Source organism: Elephantulus edwardii, unplaced genomic scaffold (genome assembly GCF_000299155.1).
Source record: "Elephantulus edwardii isolate Elephantulus edwardi_28Jun2011 unplaced genomic scaffold, EleEdw1.0 scaffold00221, whole genome shotgun sequence".
NCBI lineage: Eukaryota > Metazoa > Chordata > Mammalia > Macroscelidea > Macroscelididae > Elephantulus > Elephantulus edwardii.
Window position 1 is genome coordinate 2,027,258 of NW_006399971.1, and position 19,627 is coordinate 2,046,884.

General features: G+C 39.4%; 1 protein-coding gene and 1 pseudogene across 1 annotated transcript in view; one reads left to right on the top strand and one right to left on the bottom strand.

Moving 5' to 3' along the window:
• The first annotated feature begins 3,595 nt into the window (after nt 1–3,595).
• Nucleotides 3,596–19,627, top strand: part of CANX (calnexin) — a 45,986-nt gene continuing 29,954 nt past the window's right edge. The window contains exon 1 of the mRNA XM_006898113.1: nt 3,596–3,710. The gene's annotated coding sequence lies outside the window, so the exon portion shown is untranslated. The remainder of the gene's footprint in view (nt 3,711–19,627) is intronic.
• On the bottom strand, nt 15,793–17,705 carry LOC102873053 (annotated as a pseudogene).

Below are 19,627 nucleotides of genomic sequence, written 5' to 3' on the forward strand. Positions count from 1 at the left end.
ATTTGTTGCTTGCTGTTCTGTTAAATTTTGCTGTCTGGGGTGAGATGATATCTCATAGTTGTTTTAATTTGCATCTCTCTTAGAGCTAGGGATTTTGAGCATTTCTTCATGTGCTTGTTAGCCATCTGAATGTCTTCTTCGGTGAAGTGGATTTCCACCTTCTGAGAAAGGACTGCCTTCCACAGTGATTGCACCATCTTACACTCCCACCAGCAGTGAATAAGGGTTCCACTCTCTCCACAACCTCACCAGCATTTGTTGTTTGCTGCTCTGTTGAATTTTACTATTGTTATTGTGGTGAGATGATATCGCATAGTTGTTTTGATCTGTATCTCTCTGAGGGCTTGAGATTTTGAACATTTCTTCATTTTTTTGCCATCTGAATGTCTTCTTTGGTGAAGTGTCTGTTCATATCCTTTGCCCGTTTTGTGATTGGTTTGTTTACTTTTTCCTTGTTGATGTGCTGAAGTATTCTATAATTTTTTATATGAGTCCCTTATTTAGATATGTCATTATCAGATATTATTTCCCAACCTGTGGCTTTCCTTTTTATACTGTTGGAAGTTTCTTGATGTGTATAGAGATTTGATTCTTAAAGGGCCACATTCATCTCCTGGTTGTAGGCAAGACTCATCTCCAGCACCAAAACTCAAAGTCATCGATTCTTGTTCTGTCATCCTTATTCATTGTCCTGCTCTCAGATGCATAACAAACAATTGAGATGACCTTGGCCAAGATCAGGTACACCTTAGTTTCCAAACTACAGGTTTCAGGGCTGTTGTACAAAGGGTCACCATGAGTCACAAGCGACTCAATGGCACATAACAACAACAAACATACTACACATTAGCTATCCCCAGATCTGTTGTTCATAGGGTCTCTAGGAGATTTCACAGTATCTATCAACAGCCCTGTAGGAAGTGACTTCCTAATTGACTTCGTAGTTGCTAATCTTTTAAATATCCCTGTAATAGTATAAAAATGCTAAGATACTTACATCATGACCCAAATTTAAAATCTAAAATATCTCCCTATGAATTCTTTTAGCTTGGCATTTAAGGTCTAGTTTCAGTCTAACTCTAGAGTTAATCTTCCTTCACTCACTTTCATAAACCCTTTTCTCTAGCCAAAACACTTTGTCAATTGTGCCCTCAAACACACTTAACCTGTTTTCTTACCTTTGCTCAGGCTATTTCATTCTCTAAAGGAGCCTTCTTCCCATTCTCTACCCTTAAAAATCCTACATATCCTACAAAGCCCCATTCAATTCTACTCCAATCTCTCTTCTTCCTAGATAAAAACTGTTTCTTAGCATTCAAACACCATTAAATTAACTTGAATACGACCTTCCTTTTTTTTTTAGAATTTACCTTTGCAATGCTTACATACATAACCTCTCCTTTTAAACTATGTTTTATATATTTGACATCCATAATATTACTTCTTAACCCAAAATCCTCTTAAGTAAATATGGTGTTTGAGAGTTGATTCCCTCACACTCACTTTTATTACAATTGAGTAGGAACTAACTAACTCATAGCTGACACCCCAGCAGGCTTCAGAGTCTGTGCATCCCAGCGCAGGAGATAGGTCTTCTTTCTCCTTCAGAGCCAAAGATTGGTTTGTATTGCCACAGGGTTGTGGTCTATATCCCACAATTCCCTGAAGTTGAGTAATAAAACTTAATCAAACACCAAACCTTGACTGTTTCTTTTCACCTTCCAGGTGGCATTTTTATGTAGTTAAGCTGGTTCGTAGAACAGGTAATATACCGTTTCTAGAGTTTTTCTGCCTAAGTCTTTGGGCATATCAACAAGTATTGTGATGGAGGGAGTTCTCGTGGCTTTGTGGTAAGAAGCTGCCCTGCAATCCCAAAGCCGCGCAGTTCGAATCCACCAGATGCTCCACTGGAGAAGGAGGGTCAGTTTACTCCTGTGCCAATTGTATCCGGTTCGATGGTACACAACAAGAAAACAACCCTTAAGCAACCAAACCCTTCCCCCCCCCCAAATAGTGTGATGGTTAATATTGTGTGTCAATGTGACAGTGATACTCAGTATACCTATTCTGTGTTATGTTAATAAGATAGAATTGGAAGATATTAATAAGCTTTATCTGAGTAAGGGTAGATCTCTGCACACCATTTGGTTTCAAACTCTGGCAAACCTAGGGAGCTTTTAGTCAGAGCTACTTCTGGCTATCTAGCTCCCTGGTCTCCAGACTTGAACCAGTGGCCTGCTCTATTTACCGCCTTTGGTGTCTCAGTATCCAAAAGTAGTCCCTATGTCCTCGATGCAGCAGCCTCAGAAGCATGAGCCTTTGAAGCTGGTTGCCTCCAGTTGATATGGGACTTGACAAGCATGTGAACCATTTCTGTGACTATCTTACTCATTCTCTCCCGTCTCTCTGCTTCATTGGTTTTGCTTCTCTAGAGAACCCACTCTAAAACAATTGTGGAAGAGACTTGGGCCTCTAAATGGTCTAGAAAAATCTCAGGCCGCTTCCATTCTCTGAGGTTCTCACCGTATTCAAAACTGAATACACACACACACACACACACACACACACACACACACACACAAAACACAAACAAAAAACCCCCTGAATACACTTCATCCAGCTTCACAGCAACTTGGGGGGGGGGGGAATCCCCAAATAACTGAACACATTATTATACGGACTCACGGGAGTTAGCCCCTTTTTCTATCTCAGCAAATCCTTTTGCCAGTGAGGCGTGGCCTTTTGAATTAGCAGTGGAACTCCTTGGAGCCTACACAAGAGAGCTTCCTGAAAGTAATTAAAAAAACAAGTTACAAAAATTGTGGGTTATTTGAAATATGTCCACTGCACTATCTTTTCTTCTCAAGCATGCCATCAATGCATCTATGTACCCTTATGTCTAATTTCACGTGCAGGAAACATCACAAATGGAAAGCTTCACATACTTTTAGACTATCGATATTATCTAAGTTATTTTATATTAAGACTATGTGGCAATCGCAAGATTAAGAGTTCAGAGCAATGACTCTGCACCAACAGGGGCGAACTAGAAAGAGCTGTGCAGTCTACTCAGATTTGGCCAAAGCCATACGTGTTGATTTCGGCTGCCCCCCACGGAAGCAATTACTGCGTGGGGCCCTCGCCCTTACTGATGGACGTTATGTCCTCCCACTCCATCAGCGGGCTTGTAGGTTGCCCAGAAGAGAAATTTGGATAAAAACCCAGACCATGTGGCCACTAAAATACCATGGCAACGCAGCCAGAGAATGCCGGTTGGCCGACCCCGCCCAAGGCGCGCGCGCCTGCCGTTGCCGATTCTGTTGAGACCCGCCCCCTCACTTCCTACCCAATCAGCAGCCATTTCCTTCCTCACTTCCAGCCAGTCCTCACCCTCCACGAAGAATAGCCCTAGGGGGCGTATGGGAAGGTGTATAGAGCGATGGTCACATTGACCAACGGAGTTTCGGCGTTTGCGTCGTGGGGTGGGACTTGACTTCGTCTGCCACCACTCAAGAGCGAGGGGCGGAGGCAGGGCCGGGTTTCGTGTGGTGGGGTTGCTCGCGCGGCGGCAGCGGCGGTGGCTGAGGCCTCTTGCTTCTGCGGCACGTGACGGTCGGGCCACCTCCACTACTGTCTCCACTGCAGCACAGGGCCAGGTGCGCGGGCGGGAGGAGGCGCGGGTGCCGCCAGCGGTTCCCGAAAGGCTCAAGGTGAGGCGGGAGGCCTGTGTGCACCTTCGGGCCCAAGGACCCCAGGTGGCCTGAGGTCGCGGCGCCGCAGCCGAGGAGCCGGGCGTGGTCCGAGACCTGAGGGGTCAGGCTGGGTTTCAGGGTCCTGCCTCTGGCAGACGTGTCGGCGGTAAGAAACAAGGCCTGGTACGTGGCCCACCTCGTTTGGGCAGCCAGGCCTTCAGCCCGGCCACTGCGGGGTTCAGGAGGCGTGGCAGGTGCCCTGAAGCCTCCCTTGACCCCTGGGAAGGCTAACCTTTTTCTGTGGCTTTGCTTCTAGGATTTTATTTAAAGGCCCCTTCACTAGCTGCCTCAAAGCCACGAGGCAGGCTGAAGTAATTGGGTGTAAAGGTGTGGAGTGGGATCGGGCCTACTCGGTACCCTAGCATGGGGAAAAGAAAGGTGATGGCTGATCGAGAGATTATTTCATATTGGCGTTAAAGGTTCAGAATATTTTAAAACAAAATCCTAAGGGAAAATTAAAACACCAGAACTCTGAAAAATAAGGGGAAAGTACTAGAAAATGCAGTGGTTAAGAAAGTTTACAGCGCTTACTTGGGGTTGGAGAGTAATCCAGTCAGATTCCTAGGACATTAAGAACAGCAAAGTTCCTGAAAATGAAAACTTACTGGGTGCCACTCATTCTATAGTGGAGGAAACGGAGGTCTTAAAACTACCTGACTGGCCAAGGTCATTTGATTAGTTTAATTATCAGGTTGGTGTTAGAATGGGAGGTTAGTCACTTTTGTTATAGTGGTTAAGTATAAGCCTGTTTCAGATTCTTCCTGGACCATTTGGTAGTCATTTTGCTTAGCTTTCTTTATGTCCCACTTCCCAAAAAGTAATATAGCTGGTAGAGTTTTCTCTTTTCTCTCCCTTTGCATTGGAGTCACAACCCCTTCATAGCTGATCACTCTCTATTCAGTTTCCAAGGCTGTAAATCACATGGCAGGAAATTAACATTATTTTCCCCAGAGAAGTGAACCACCAGAAAGGCATAACCTTTGGGTTAGTGCATTCTCCTAGGAACTAGGTGCTGCTAACCAAAAGGTGGACTTTTCAAACCACCAGCCTAGTCTGCTTCTGATTTACAGCCTTGGAAATGATATGGGCTCTATAAAAGTTGCTATGTGATGAAGTTTTCAATATCAAAATAAAATGTATGTAAAATAGAACACAAATCTAAATGTTAGCTAACTACGTTGATAAACATAGTCTTGTATTGGTGAAGTATTATTTCCCAGGACATAAAGTTACCTTTATAAAATGTAGAAGAAATTGGACCTTTTGAATTAAATGCCAAGCATGACACATTTACTGCTAGTTAAAGGAAGTTAAACTGAGCTGAATATTAAAAGCTTGAAAGGACAAAGGTGAACACAGTTAAGTTTTTTTTTACTTTTAATTTAGGAAGTGGCAGTAACTTAATTTTATAATAAGTAGAAATTTTTAAAGTGGAATCATTGTGTTGATCTTTAAATTTAATTCTGCAACCCAGTATTTGAAATGAATGATTACAAGCTACTAACATCTCATACTTTTGCTGTAATTCTTTTAAAATCAGAGGTAAAGAACCTTTGCACTAGCTAGGATAGGATGCACAAGAAACAAGCCCAGGTAACTGGATTATAAGAAGGCAAAAATAAGCTCTGTATTGGAGTAAATATTACATAACAAATAGATTTTCTAAACTCAATGAAAACTGCCCCTTCCCATCTTATCATAACTTAGCAGTAGTTCAGCTATCACATTATCTTCCAGGGACCGCAAGGGATAAGTGCTTTGACAAGTTACCGCTGCACTTTTGTAATCAAACAGTTGAATACCTTTGCTTAGTGTCTGTTTGTCTTGCATGACAGGTTAAAGGAAGGAAATGACAGTTGGTAAACATATTTCAGTTCCAGAGACTTTGAATTTTGGTTTCAGCTGGCTACCTAGGTTTTACACTGCTCTGGCTGAACACATCTTTGAAATGGGAATGAACTGTCTCAGATATCTTATCATAATGGGGTTACTGAAAGGGATAAATTAGATGATGAACATAAAATTACTTTGAAAAGATAATAAAATTAAGTAGAATTGATATTACTAGAAAAGTAATAAAAGTCCCTAAATGTAGTTATAGCCTATGTAGCTTACTGTAGAACTGTTAGGAAAATGCTAACTGAATGTTTTGATGTTGGAACAGATAACTTATTTTCAATTGTATTTTGAGTAAAGACTTAACAGAGCAAGATAATTTTTCATTCAACCATTCATACACATTTTGTTTTATAACATTATTTCAGTATCCACAATGTAATTGCAATTTCCTCATTCCTTTCCTATAATTCTGATTTCCATTATCAGTCTTCACTTCTCAGTGTCTTTCCTTTCTTTATGCTGATCCCATTGTATGTTGCTTTCTTTTTACAACAGATACACTTTTAAATTAAGGTTGGTACTTTTTTGGAGGAGAATCTTTTCAGAATAAAATATTTAACATCTTACAGCTATGTAGTTTCTAGGGAAAGAGAAAATGTTACAGAGAAACAATTTGGATATTCCCATGAAAAAAAAATCCAGAAGTGTAAACAAGGTAGGTAATGGGAAGATCAACTTTAATAGCTGAGTATTTAAATTAAAGACAGTTTTGTGTGTTAATGGCTTTTCTTTACCTCTATTATTTTTACTAGATGGAAAGAGTAATAAAGTAAAGTCAGAGGTATAAAAAAAGAAAGTGGCTCAGTAATATCCTGACTGGAAGTTCCTGTCTAATTGAAGACTTTTAGCTTTCTTGCCTTAAAACTTACAGCTTTGAAATGTTTAAAACTTAAATAAAAGGTGTTATGGAGCACTATCTTATTGGTAAGCGTCATAGAGCCAGTTATGACTCATAACAACCCTATGAACAGAACTTTCTGGTCCTCTTGCCATCCTCATTCTGGTATAGTTCAGTCCATTGTTGTAGCCACTGTGACTAGTCCATCTCATTGAGGGTTTTCCTTTCTTTCATTGACCATATAGTTTACCTAACATGGTTTCCTTCCTCAGGGACTGGTTGAAGTAATTGAAAATACCTTGGCTCTGCTCAAGGACATCTTAGTTTTCAAAGTATGTTTTTGCTTTTTGCTGCTTTATAGAGACCCATACAGTATGTCAGTTGGCTTTCTTGACTCTTCCTACTATAGGTGTTGATTGTGAATCCAAGTAAAATGAAATCTTTGACCAAGTCAGTGTTTTCTTTATTAATCATTATGTTGCTTATTGGCATTGTGAGGATTTTTTTTTCTTTATATTGATGTATAATCCATACTGAAAGCTCTGTAATCTTTGATCTTCAGTAAGTACTTCAAGTTTTTGATTTTAGCAGGCAGAATTGTACCTTTTGAATATTATAGATTATTTGTTAAGCATACAAGTTGAATGTGGTAAAAAGATAAAACACTGATACACCCCTTTCCCGATTTTAAAACATGCAGTATCCCCATGTTCTTTTTGAAGGACTGTATCTTGATTTACGTACAGGTTTTGCATGAGCATATTTAACTGTTCTAGAATTTTTATTCTTCTCACTGTTAACCTTAATTTGTTAGGATAAACACAGTTGAATGCTTTTGCAGAGTCAGTAAAACACAGGTAAACATCATTCTGATATTATTCTTTTGTTTTCTGCTTTTAACCAGAACCCATATGACGTTAGCAGTGATACCTCTTTCCTTGTCTTCTGCTTGAATTTCTGACTGACATATTGTCGGACACTGTTGTTTGCTTGCTCATGCTTGCACGCTCTCCTTTTTTCAGTGCCATTGTGTTGGAACCTAATCGTAGTTGACCCTCCTTTGGATTTCTGACAATGTGGAGATTTCTGACATGAGGAGATAGCCTATCTTTCTCCCATGGAACCGTTGGTTGGCCGTATCTAGTAAAACATCACAAATAAAGTTAAGTCCTTACTGTAAGCTGAGCACCTCCACAAGCATTTGATGTGCACTTTACACAACGTCCTTATGAAGTAGGTACCATTTATCATTACAGATGAAAATACTGAGGACCAGAGGTTAGTAGTTCTAACAGAGACCTGCGACAGATTGCATAACTTTTCAGCCTTAGTTATCTCTTGTGTAAAATGGGGATTAGAGTTCTGACTACCCAAGGTGGTTGTGAGGATTTATTTAGACCACTTGTGATGACAAAAGGGAGCTCTCTGGTGACCTAGTGGTAAGAAGTGGCACTGTGATCTCAAAGGCATGCATTTCTAATCCATTAGCTGCTCCACGGGAATTAGGTGGGCTGTCTCCTCCTGTGCGATTTACTGCCTCTGAAAACCCACTGGAGGGTCAGCTATGGGTCAGTTCTAACTAAATAGCAAACCACAGTGTCAAAACCCAGCATGATTTAAACTTTTTATAGGATATTTTTTTAGATGAATGATCTACATGAGGAAAAGACTGCCTCATTTTCTGCCCATTTAAAAAATTATTTTTCTGAAACAACCAAAACTAATCTCGTGGTAACAGGTTGGGTTATTTCTTCTGTTGCAGGAACAAATTACACAGTTCCCTACCTCCTTTTTAAGAACAAAATCCTATTAAAAAGTCCAAGACTCTATAGCTTCATTGATGAATTCTTCCAAAGAGCTGCTGACACCAAACTTTCAGACACTCTTCCAAAAATAGTGGAGGTAGAAAGACTTCTATGTAACAAAGGAACTTAGTCGATTAAGAGACAATCCTTTTTGGGAATGGTGAGATTTAGGAAGTACTCTTATGATAGTCTTTGATTTTATCCTATTTTCATAGCTTACCTTTGAGACCCTATCTGTAGGATAAGGAATTTGAGACTCTGGAGGTTCAGAAGCCTGACCAAAGCAAGTTTCTTGACAGCTATTCTAAAATACATTTGCTGATCCAATAATGTATTTTTTTAATTTTTATTTTTAAAAAGTTATTTATTCACAGGAAGTCACAAAAAATAGTTGAGAGAAGTTCTTTATTCTTCACCCAAGCTTTCCTCATGGTAACATTTTAACTGTAGTGAGTTTATTCCATTTTCACCACTGACATTAGTGAATATACATGTAATCCCATGCAATTTTATCATTCTAGTGATTTGTTTTTACAATTTTTAGTTTTTTCCCTCTGTTCAAATTTCATTGTAGTAAAATACTATATAACAGAAAGTTAATCATCTTATCTTTTTTTTCCTCTACAAAGTTAGAACAAGTCTTCACAAATTTACGTGTCATTCTTGCACTGGGGTCATGCTAATCTCTGTATCGTTCCAATTTTAGTACATATGCTGCCTAAGCGAACATTTAGAACAGGTCTTAAACCAAGTTTTATTTCTTTCTGGGGAAAAACATTTTTTTTGTACAAAGGATAAAAGAAACAAATGAGAAAAGTTTAGTTTTTGCAATTCCTTTTCAGTATTTATCACAGATTAGACTTAAAATTTTATCACTCAGTATATTACAGAATTTTTTTTGTTTCATGGATACATCGAATTTAAATCTTAAAATCTATATAAAGAGGACAAAAAAAGTTACATGAGAGCCTTCATTTTACTTTTTCATCAAGAAAACAACAATTTTAAAGCCCACAGAAGCTTCAAGCGTGAAGAGCTGGCAAAAGCAGAACAAAAACCTTCAGAGAAAATCCTATTTTTAAGTTCATTTAGTGCGCTATCATTATTATCCAATGTTACATCACCCCTCAAGCTTAGTACTGCTTCTGCTGTAACTCTAGTCCCTCTTTCTTCCTACTTCTATTTTTGTCCTGCATTTTTATGTTCTAGATACTTCATGTAAGTGGAAGCAAACAATTCTTTTTGTCTGACATACTCATCTCAATGTGTTTTCAGAATTCATCCTTGAAATATATATTAAAAATTTTCCTTCTTTTGACGGAATATTTCAGAGAGAGAGAGTGTGTGTGTGTGTGTGTGTGTAGGGACACTTGTTTTGTTTTTACGTTTTAGTTGCTTTGAATAATAATATTCTTAAAAGTAAAATTTTTGGGTAATATAGTAACCTTAGGTTTCTGAGAAATTGCCAGCCTGTTTACCATAGTGGCTGTACCATTAAGGCATGAGAGTTCCATTTCTCTCCCATCTTTAATGAACTTTGGTCTTCATTTTTCTGATAATAATTACCCTGTTGGCAGTTGTCTTGATTGGCATTTTCCTAGTGACTCTCTAGAACAAAGGGAATTGTGGTAGCTTGGTGGTAAGGAACTGTGCTGCCAATGCATGTATGAGGTCAAATCCACCAGCAGCTCCATGGGATAAAGATGGGCATTAACCCTCTGTATGATTGAAACCTGCAGGAGAGTTACCTATGGGTCATTTATATCCAACAATGAAAACAACCAAGTGACCAACAACCCTTAGCATCTTTTCTTGTGCTTTTCGGCCACTTGTGTATCTTTGAAGAATGTTTGTTCAAGTTTTTTTGTCCAGCTTGTAATTGGGTTATTTTTTTCTTTGTTTTCAGAGTTAGTAATTTTGGATATGTAATTGCAGTTTCTCCCATTCTATAGGTTTTTCACTTGGTTGATAGTCTTTTATGCACAAAATCTTTCATTTTTATGAAATCCATTTTTTTCTTTCATTGCATACTTTTAATGTCATTTAAGAACCCATTATCAAAAATAAAGTCTTGAAGTTTTACACGGATGTTTCTTCCAAGAGTTTATATATACTATGAGGTGTTAGTTTAGCTCTACTCTTTTGCGTCTGGAGATCCAGTTGTCTCAAGACCAATTTTCTCTCACTGAATTCTTTCCTCACATAGAGCAAGCCAGTTGGGCATAGATGTTTGTGGAAGTTTCTTTGTCTTTTGTTTTTCTTTTTTTTGTGTGTGTGTAAGTTTCTTTAACTCACTTCTATTCCTTTGGTTTACATGTCTGTGCTTGTACTATTACTGTGCTGTTTTGATTCCTGTAGTTTCACAGTGGGTTTTTAATTTGAGAAATGTGAGTGTTGTGTTCTGTTTCAAGATTGATTTGGCTATTTGGCATATTTTGTAATTCTGTAAGTCTGAGACTGTCTTGTCAATGACTTCATCATACTTGGATCTACAGTCAGTACCCTTGGTACCAGCAGTTAGGAGATGTATTGGACTAGGAAAGTCTGCAGTCAGGGACTTCTCCAAATTACTCAGAATAATAATGTCCGTTTGAGAATTAAGTTGTGTCTGATTCAGGCCATGGTCTTTTCAGTTACTTGCTCTACATCTGAGAAATGGTGACTAAAGATGACAGAAGAATTTTGATGTTGTAGAAGAGGCCAAAGATCCTGTGGATTTCCAAAAGAAAAGATACACCTTGGAGAAGATGCAGCTGGAGTGCTCTTCGGAGGCAAAGATGATAAAGCTTTGGTTCACATACTTTGGGCATATTGTCAGGAGAGATGGATCCTTGGAGAGGGACATGATGCTTGGGAAAGTGGGGAGGTGGCAGAAGAGAGGAAGACTCTCTAGGAGGTAGGTTGACACAGTAACTACAGCAGTGGGTTTGAGTGGGTCGAATTATGAGGATGACACAGGACAAAACAGGGTTTAATTGTTCATAGGGTTGCTATGAGTCATACTTGACTCAGCGGCTCCTAACAACAACATAAAAACCAAAAAAGTGATGGAATTTTGATAGAAAGGAATTGAATCTGTAGTTCACTTTGAGTTGTTGTTGTGTGCTGTCAAGTCGCTTGCGACTCATAGCGACCCTATGGACAACAGCCCTAAACCCTGCTCTGTCCTGTGCCAATCGCACTGCCTCTGACACACTCATCCCGATTACCCCAGTCACTGAATCAGGCCACCTCATAGAGGGTCTTCCCTTTCTGCACTGTCCCTCCACCCTCCCAAGCATGATGTCTCCCTCTCCAAGGACCTCTCTCTCCTTATAACATGTCCCAAGTATGCCAGACAAAGCCTCAGAATCCTTGCCTCCAAGGAGCAGCCTGGTTTAACCCTCTCCAGGATGAATTTGTTTTCTTGGCCGTCCAGGGTACATTCAGTACTCTTCTCCAGCACCACAGCTTAAAAGGCATCAGTTCTCCTTCTATCCTCCCTAGCAAGAAATGGAACGCATAAATATTGACATACTACACATTGGAGAGATGAGATTGACCGGCATGGGGTATTTTGAGTCAGATGATCATAATGATACATTACTCCGGAGATGAAAAGGCGAGGAAAAATGGAGCTGCTTTCATAGTTAAAAAAGTAATTTCTAGATCCATCTTGAAGTACAACATTGTGAGTGACAGGATAATATCCATATGCATACAAGGAAGTCCAGTGAATATCACTATCATTCAGATACATGCACCAATAACCAGAGCCAAAGAAAAAGAAATAGATGATTTCTACCACCTTTTACAGTCGGAGATCGATCGAACATGCAATCAAGATGATTTGATAATAATGGGTGACTGGAATGCAAAAGTTGGGAACAGAGAAGAAGAATCAGTTTTGCACAACCAATGACCTATTCATTGCAAATATGTTTTATAAGAAACATAAACGCAGGTTATACACATGGATTTCACCTGATGGTATGCATAGGAATCAGATCGATTATATCTGCGGAAAAAACTGCTGGAGAAGCTCAGTATCAGTGGTGAAAACAAGGCCAGGAGCTAATTGTGGAACAGACTACCAGCTACTCATATGCAAGTTTAAGCTGAAGCTGAGGAAAATTAAACCGAATCCACGGGAACGAAAATATGACTTTGAGTTCATCCCACCTGAATTTCAGAACCATCTCAGGAACAGGTTTGAGGCCTTGAACACTAATGAGCAAAGACCCAATGAGTTGTGGGAGGATGTCAAATGTATCATTCAGGAAGAGTGCAAATGGTCATTACAAAGACAGAAGAGGAAGAAAAGACCAAAATGGATGTCAGAAAAAACTGAATATTGCACTGGAGCACAGAGAAGCCAAAGCACTTTTGAGTAGTTGCCACTAAATTGACTAAGACAGATTGTCTCTGTGAACTGTCCTGTACCATCTTTACAATCTTCACCATGCTCAAGCCCATTGTTACAATTACTGGGTCAGTTCATCTCCTTTTTTAATCTCTTTCTCCTTTTTGCCTGACCCTGTGCTTTTCCAAGCAATGATGTCTTTTCCCAAGTACTGGCCCCTCCTAACAATAAAAAAAAGTATGTGACAAAGTTTTACCATCTCTGCCACTAAGGAGCAACTTGGTAGTACCCAGACAGATTTGGTCATTTGGCAGTCCTTGGGATATTCAGTAATCTTTACCAACACTACAATTCAAAGGCATTGATGATTCTTCAGTTTTCCTTATTCATTGTCTTTCACATGCATAGGAATAATTAAGATTTCATGACTTTCATCAGGCACACCTTAGATTTTAAAGTGACATCCTTGATCTTTAATAATATTAAGTCTTAAAATGCTGTTGCATACACTCAAGTTGAAACTGACGCATAGCCGATTCTCCATCAGGTTTTCAGAGGCTGTATAGTGCTCAGGAGATTTCCCATTTTTTTCCTGCTGATCAGCTGGTGAATTAAAATTGCATGCTTTTGAGTTGGCAGTGCAACTCCTTGCTGCTAGAACCACTAGCGCTTCCTAAGTCTTACAATAGTAATATGTTATTAATATACTTTAGTAATATTAAGTCTTATACCTCATTAAAGTAGTTTTTCATTTATTAATGTCTTCAGTTTCTTTCACCAGTGTACTACAGTTTTTTTTTAGTGTATTTCCTAAGGTAAACTTATTCCTAGGTATTTTTAAAAGATACTTTTGTAAATGAGATTGTTTCTTGTCTTTCTTTTTATATTATTTATTGTTGGTATAGAGAAACAGCATTTTTTTTTTCAAATATTTTTAAGTTGTGATTTTAGTGAAAATTGACAAAATGATTGGGTTTTCATTTATTTATTCATTGATAACACGTTTTTCTTCCTTTTTCCTCTGCCTCTCTCCCAATTAACTTTGAATTTTTTAAATTGATGTGCCTTATGTTTTATACAATTTACATACATATTTTTTGTTGGCATAGTATCTTATCAATAATTATCAATTATTTACCATTTTTTTTCAAATTTATTTTTGTTTTATTCTTTTTTGTGGGTGTACCGTCAAGTTGGATCTGACTGGTACAGGAGATTGTCCCTCCTTCTCCAGTAGAGCATCTGGTGGGTTTTAACCATGTACCTCTGGGATTTCAGTTAACAACAATTTTTAAATTATGTCATTAACTTATTTCTTCTGTATGCTATTCTTGGTGCATCCCACAACACAATTACTATTCTGTCTTTACTGTTCATTGCATCAAATCTCTTTAAGATGGTTTTTAAATTCAGGTGGAATAAACTGAAGGTTTTATTTTGGCTCTTATGGTTTTGTTTTAATCTTCTGTGCTTCAATTTGAAGTTGTATATAAGAAATTGATGCTACGGTTCATAGTTTGCCCCTAGTTGTGTTTTGATGACTGCTGTTGAGCATGCTTTCCCACAGATGTAGTAGTTAGTCTAATTCCTGTGTATTCTATCAGGTAAGATTCATGGGTATAGTTGCCATTGTGATTTTTAGAAAAGGTATTGGTAATGAATAAATCATTGTTCAAAATGTTAATTGTGTGATCTTTGGACTCAGGTCTGTTACTAAGGCCATATTTTCCAATTCCAATTTCTACTTTGTTTCTAACTTTTGCAGTCAGCCACCAAATTTTATTAATGCATGTCAGTTGCATGTTCAGTCAGTTTCAGACTGCACAAGGTGATATAAATCCTCATCTTTGGATTTCTGGTTGGGTTTTATTTGTTTTTGTTGTGTACCGTCTCATCAGATTCAACTGGCACAAGAGATTACCCCTCCTTCACCAGTGGAGCATCTAGTGGATTAAAACTGTATGCCTTTGCCATTGCAGCACAGCTTCTTGCCACTGGGCCTCCATAGCTAGCTCCCTTTTTAAAACAATAGTTATGTGAATAGGTCTTCCTTCTATGAATAATACCCTATCACAACATTGTATTTTAGACTCACTCTTGAAATGTTCTATTTGTTGGTGAATGGGTCACTATTTTTCAGTTTGTCCTCAGTGTAGTTGATTGATTTCAAAATGGGCTTCTCAAATTCAGCTCACTAATGTGCCTATCTATGATGTCAGTCTTCACGGGTTCCATTTAATTTTTTACTTCTAATTTTCCTAGGTTCATACTTCATATGTATGCCATATTCCAGTTATTGATGGATGTTTGCAGTTCTTTTTCCTTATTTTGAGTTTTACAGCACTGTTAAACAGAGAGAAGCTAAAGGAAATGAGAAAAATGATGAAATATGAGAGCTGAATTTTTAAAAAATATTTATTACTTTTTGTGTGAGTACCATCAAATTGGATCTGACTTGTACAAGAGGAGATTGTCCCTCCTTCAGCAAAGCATCTGGTGGATTTGAACCACACACCTCTGGGATTGCAGTGTAGCTTCTTGCCACTAGGCCACCAGAGCTCCCTTAGATTTTTTTTTTAATTTCTATTCACTCACTGTTGTACTTTTTCCCCCCCCCCCCAGTTGTTCCTCTTTGAAAAGTAAAAAAAAAAATTATTTGATTGTTCTACAATCCCTCCCCCCAACTCTACTCCTCTATTCAGCCTTCATTCTGGACTCCTGTCATGACAATAATACCTAATCATATAATCCTTTTAAACAGTGCTCTTCCTCATCTGTTTCAATGCAGTGTACATTATTTATCCCCTTTCTCAGTCTCCCCTCAACCCCGATGTCAGTCGCGTTTTACAAAAGCTACATTATACAATATTTGTCCTTTTGTGACTGAGTTACTTTACTCGAGAGCTGAATAGATTTTTTTTTTTTGGTCCCAATTTTAAATACATCTTTATTTGAGATAATGCATTTTCCACTTACAATACAGTGATAATAAAGTGCAATGTTAATTCCTTTCCCTATGCACATTCCATATTCAAGTATTGAGAATGCCCAGAAATTTAGTCTAGCAGTTTAGACTTTTGAACTGCAGTGTGCTACAAATTTGGGTCCTTCAAAATTTAACTGTAGGACAGTGAATGCTAAAGTATGCAGATTGGCTTAGTCAACCTCTTCAATGGTGGGTCCAGAAGAGATGTCACCAGATGGAGGAGCTCCATCTCCAGGGAAGCCGCCCAGGCATGCCTCCGGGGATGCCTCCAGCACTCTGGTACAGCTTGGTGATGATGGGGTTGCAGACCTTCTCTAGTTCCTTCTCTGCTGATGCTCAAATTCCTCCTTTTCTGCAGTCTGATTCTTATCAAGCCAGTTGACAATTTCATTGTACTTGTCAAGGATCTTCTGCTTGTCCTCGTCATTGATCTTGCCTTGAAGCTTTTCATCTTCAACTGTTGCTTTCATATTAAATGCTTAAGACTCAAGGGAATTCTTAGAAGACACCTTATCTCTTTTCTTCTCATCTTCAGCTTTGTACTTCTCAGCCTCCTGGACCATTCGTTCAATGTCTTCCTTACTCAAGCAGCCCTTATCATTAGTGATGGTAATCTTGATTTCTTTCCCAGTGCTCTTGTCAACAGCAGAAACATTAAGGATACCATTGGCATCAATATCAAATGTGACTTCAATCTGAGGAACACCACGAGGTGCAGGTGGTATCCCAGTGAGTTCAAACTAGCCAAGCAGGTTGTTGTCTTTGGTCATGGCACACTCACCTTCATAGACCTGAATGAGGACACCAGGTTGGTTGTCAGAGTAGGTTGTGAAGGTCTGCTTCTACTTGGTAGGAATGGTAGTATTCCACTTGATGAGGACAGTCATGATTCCACCAGCAGTTTCAGTACCAAGAGAAAGTGGATTGACATCCATTTTCAGATTTGTCTCCAGAGAGAATGGCCTCCTGGACAGCTGCACCATAAGCAACAGCCTCATGTGGGTTGATGCTCTTGTTCAACTCCTTTCCATTGAAGAAATCCTGAAGAAGCTTCTGAATCTTGGGAATTGTGGTAGAACCACCCACCAGGACAATATTATAGGTCTGTGACTTGTCTAGCTTGGCATCCCTCAGGGCTTTTCCACAAGGTCCAGAGTGCCACGGAAAAGATCAGCATTCAGTTCTTCAAAGTGGGCTCAGGTAATGGAAATATAGAAGTCGATTCCCTCATACAGAGAATCTATCTCAATACTGGTCTGGGTGCTGGAAGAAAGTGTGCGCTTTGCATGCTCACAAGCAGTGTGGAGGCATCTAACAGCCCTCTTGTTTTCACTGATGTCTTTCTTATGCTTGCACTTGAACTCTGCAATGCAATGGTTGACCATTCTGTTGTCAAAGTCTTCACCCAAGTGGGTGTCTCTAGCTGTAGACTTGACCTCAAATATCCTATCTTCAATAGTGAGGATTGACACATCAAAAGTGCCACCTCCTAAGTCAAATATCAGCACATTCCTTTCAGCACCAACCTTTTTGTCTAAACCGTAAGCAATAGCAGCAGAAGTTGGCTCATTGATGATTCGGAGGACATTGAGGCCGGCTATGGTTCCAGCATCTTTGGTAGCCTGGCGCTGAGAGTCATTGAAGTAGGCTGGTACAGTGACAACAGCATTGTCTTCCCAAGGTAGGCTTCTGCACTTTCCTTCATCTTTGTGAGAACCATAGAGGACACCTCCTCTGGATAGAAACTTTTGGTCTCTCCTTTATATTCTACTTGGATCTTGGGCCTGCCTGCATCGTTCACAACCATGAAGGGCCAGTGTTTCATATCAGACTGCACAACAGCATCATCAAATCTTTGTCCAGTGAGACGTTTGGCATCGAATACTGTGTTAGTAGGATTCATTGCATCTTGATTCTTTGCCACATCACCAATCAATCATTTGGTTTCGGTAAATTCAACATAGCTTGGGGTGGTCTGGTTGCCTTGATCATTTGCAGTGATCTCCACTTTCCCATGCTGGAAGACCCCTGCACAGGAGTAGGTGGTGCCAAGATCAATGCCAGCTGCAGGGCCCTTGGACATGGTTGCTTAGTGCAGGTCCCAGGTGGTGGAGGGGGAAAAACCGTACCTCAAGGCTGCCATTGTGCTAAATGAGAAGAGCTGAATAGATTTTAAAGCTTGAAAAGACAAAATGAATTACTAGAAAGAAATGTACATAAACCTGAAATTAGAAGACCAAAACAAGAAAATGCTGCACATTTCTCATGCTGAAAAAATTCAAGACTTCAATTGCAGTACTGACATTGAAATACTGTTAACAAAATATTGAATGACACAGGAAGCATCAAAAAAAGATTGAAGGAATACACAGAGTTACTGTATCAAAAAGAATTGGTGGACATGAAATCATTTCAGCTAGAAAGCTCATTAACAGGGCACTGCCAGTGGTTCAGGCTGAGTTGAAAAGATGCTGAGGCACCAAGGATACCATTGTGGCTGTCAGATCTTGGCTGAGAGTGTAGAATACCAGAAGAATGTCTATTTGTGTTTTATTGGTGAAACTGTATCTTTGGGCATGTTGTCTGGAGGGGTTAAGAATGTCTATTTGTGTTTTATTGGTGAAACTGTATCTTTGGGCATGTTGTCTGGAGGGGTTAATCCTTGGGAAAAAGACATCATGCTTGGAAAGGTGGAAGATCAGCCAAAATGAAGACCCACAGTGAGAGAGAATTGACACTGACTTTGGCACTGGGCTCAAGCATGTCAGAGATAATGAGGATGGCATTGGATAGGACAAGATTCAGATCTATTCATAGGGTCGCTATGAGTTGAATTCAACTAGACAGCACTTAACAGCAGTTCATTTTAGGAAGCAGCATATGACTGAGAACCAGTAGTATAGAAATTGTCCAGTCTGCACTGAAGGAATTGGCAAAAACAAGACTTCAAGAATTGACAAAGTAATAATTAATACATTTTGAGAAATAGAGCCCTGGACATGCGTGCCCTAAATCCAAGAAATTTGGAAGACATCCATATTTATTCCCATTCAACAGAGAGGTAGTCCAAGAAAATGGAAATTTTTGGACAGTAACTTTAATATCCCATGTGAGTAAAATCTTGTTGAAGGTTATTTAAATAAAACACTATATCAACAGGGAATTGATTGATCCAGAAATTAAAACTGGATTCAGAAAAGATTGTGGAAAAAGGGAAATAATTGCTGAATTCAAAGATTTAACTGTGTAAACATGTTGTTAGGTTCTGTCAAATTGCCTATAACTCATAGTGACCCTATTCACAATAGCTCTTAACCCTGCTCTATCTTGACTTAGTCTCATGGTCTCCAACATACCTATCACCATTGCCCCAGTTACTATGGTAATTCATCTCTTCCTCCACCCTTCCAAGAATGATGTCCTTCAGGGACTGGTCCCTTCTGGCAGCATGCCCTAAGTATATGAGACAGATTCAAAATCCTTGCTTCCAAGGAGTAACTTCTTCAGGGCAGAACTGTTTGTTCTCTTGGCAGTGCATGGTACGTTAAGTACTCTTCTCCGGCACTATAGCTCAAGGCATCAGTTCTTCTGTCTTCCTTAGTAATTGTCCATCTCTCAGATTTATAGCAAGCGGTTGAGAAGACTATGCCCTGGATCAGGTGCACCTTTAGTCACTAGACATTGTTGCCATTCCAGACATTTGAATCTCCATTCTATACATCTGTATGTAATCCTTGTGATAAAAGATTAGCTTTTTCGCAGATAAGCTTGACTTTAGAAACATCTTTTGGGGCAACTCTTTGGAGGCACCTGGTCTTCATTTTATTTTTGTTTGGTTTTTTTTTTGAATTGGGAAAAACATACTGGGGGTACAAGGAGGTGAGGTTTGGGGGCAGAAGGGTGAGGATGGGCCAGGATGCAGCTGCAGAGCTGCACAGTTTGGTTGGTGGGGGGAGCAGGTGAAGGAAATGATGAGGGTCCATTGGGGACCAGATGCTACAGGGG